Consider the following 2500-nt stretch of genomic DNA (forward strand, 5'->3'; position numbering starts at 1 on the left):
AAATGTCCATATTCAATTTTACTACCAGTTAAATCCAAGGTATTTATGTCGGGATAAACGTGACCACATTTACAGGTCTGACAATCCGACACAATTTTGCGTTAGTTTGAGAGTATTTACATTATGACAATGAGACTATGACAATTTGGGTTGTCAGACCTGAAAATAAGCACACGTTGGTCGGGATGAATCTTTCCCTGAACACTGAATTGGCAGACAAAATTAATGTAAATGTTACTGCTCGAAGCTCGAAGAAATAAATTACAATGTGAAATTGAATGTAAGCTTCAATTTAATATACGAAACAGATAAAATGGACGTTTCGGGTTTCCCCTTTATCACCAAAACAGGATGAATTAAATCAGGATGAATGAATGGCCTGTAGTGTTTCATTCATCCTGTTTTGTTGATAAAGGGGAAACCCGAAACGTCCATTTTATATGTTTTCATATACTAAATTGAAGCTTACAGACACAATTATAAAATACGAGCTAAGTAAAATGAATTGAAAAGAGTGAAAGGGTGTATTTTTTTAAATTTTATTTTTTGTTTGGGGGGGGGGGGGGGGGGGGTTATTTGGGGTTTTTTAAAGCTTAAATTATTTCTTGTTATGAAGGGAAGCGTGCGTGGCTCCGCGGTACGGTCTTTGGTTCGTACCCCGGAAGGTACCGAGGTCGATCAACCGCCGCTGCGCTGTGCAATTCTACCTCTCCCTAAAATCAAATCCAAGTTGAAAAAAGTGACTCACCGTTTCAATCCGGTATTTTATGAGTGAGATCCAGCAAGCAATGGGCTGAAAATAAACAAAAGGAATAGATTCATGTTTTAGATATATGAACTAAAGGTTAAAAATTCCTCAATGAGCCAGTATGTTAAAATTAGAACGTTAACATAAGGGACAAAAATGGTTCATAATATGAAACAATACAACAGTTATTATACGGCATTTCAACCTTATTTCACATCCCTAATTTTTCCCTCTGTCTCCCCTCTCCTCTCTATCCTCTCTCTCACTCTCTCTCTCTCTTCTCCTTCTCTCCTCCTCCTCCTCCTCCTCTTCCTCCTTCTCCCTCTCTCTCTCTCTTCCTCCTCATGTCCTCTCTCTCTCTCGCTCTCTCTCTCTCTCACACACACACTCACTCACTCTCTCTCTCTCTCTCTCTCTCTCTCTCTCTCTCTTTCTCTCTCTCTCTCTCTTAGCTCCTCTCTCTCTATTTCTCTCACTCACTCTCTCTTTCTCTCTTTCTATCTCTCTTTCTTTATTTGTCTCTCTCTTTTCCTTATTCTAAATCGATCTTAATCTATTTCCTACAGACACACACACATACACACACACACATTCATACACACACACATAGACATACACACACACACACACACACACACACACATACCTTTCTCTTTTTCCATCTCCCCCACCCCCCTCCACTCTTCAACCTACCCCCCCCCCCCCCTCCTTCATTCTTTTATCCCTTCATAATTTGATTTCATTATAGAAATCTCTTTATTTAAAAAAAACATCCCGTCATTAACAACCGACGGAGGTCAATGACCGAAAGGTTGAATCTAATTTGTGTATTGCTTCATATTAAAATCCTTTTATATTCTTGATATCTATTTTGTCCCCCATTTATTTGAGAAAAATCAGAACCAACGTTCCTCCATCTCTATTAAAGATATTAATTCACAAAAAAAAAATATAATTTAACATACAATATAGCGATGATATAGGTTTCGGTAAAATACTCACAACATCCGCCAGTCGGATATATCATACTTACTCACAAAACTATGTGTGACATTGAACTTTTTTAGATGCTGTGCACCTGCCTAAAAAACCTCACAGCATTGCCATCCGGATATATAACGGACCAACACTAACAACTATGTGTAACCTTGGACTTTTATAGTCTTGTTTATACAGTTTAGTGAGAATTACTCATAAATATTGATGGGAAAAACAATAACAAAGACCCGAGTGACGTCACCTTCGAAATATCTATAGATAGAATGCGCTTGGCCAAGGAGTTCACAACATTGCCATCCGGAAGTATAACGGACCAACACACAAACTCTGTGTAACCATGAACTTTTATAGTCTGGTTAATACAGTTTAGTGAGAACAACTCACAAACGCGGATGGCAAAAAACAATAACAAAGGCCTAAGTGACGTCATCTGCATACTATCTATAGATAGAATGCGGTTGGCCAAGGAGTTCACAACATTGCCATCCGGAAGCATAACGGACCAACACACAAACTCTGTGTAACCATGAACTTTTATAGTCTGGTTAATACAGTTTAGTGAGAACAACTCACAAACGCGGATGGCAAAAACAATAACAAAGGCCTAAGTGACGTCATCTGCATACTATCTATAGATAGAATGCGGTTGGCCAAGGAGTTCACAACATTGCCATCCGGAAGTATAACGGACCAACACACAAACTCTGTGTAACCATGAACTTTTATAGTCTGGTTAATACAGTTTAGTGAGAA

At 38.6% G+C, this 2500-nt stretch overlaps 1 protein-coding gene across 1 annotated transcript in view; it reads right to left on the minus strand.

The window, feature by feature from the left end:
* Window positions 1-2500, minus strand: part of LOC144959737 (uncharacterized) — a 575502-nt gene that overhangs the window by 170579 nt on the left and 402423 nt on the right. The window contains exon 7 of the mRNA XM_078892433.1: window positions 749-793. The gene's annotated coding sequence lies outside the window, so the exon portion shown is untranslated. The remainder of the gene's footprint in view (window positions 1-748; window positions 794-2500) is intronic.

Source organism: Berghia stephanieae, chromosome 14 (genome assembly GCF_034508935.2).
Source record: "Berghia stephanieae isolate SIO BIC M18660-M18661 chromosome 14, UCSD_Bste_1.3, whole genome shotgun sequence".
Taxonomy (NCBI): domain Eukaryota; kingdom Metazoa; phylum Mollusca; class Gastropoda; order Nudibranchia; family Aeolidiidae; genus Berghia; species Berghia stephanieae.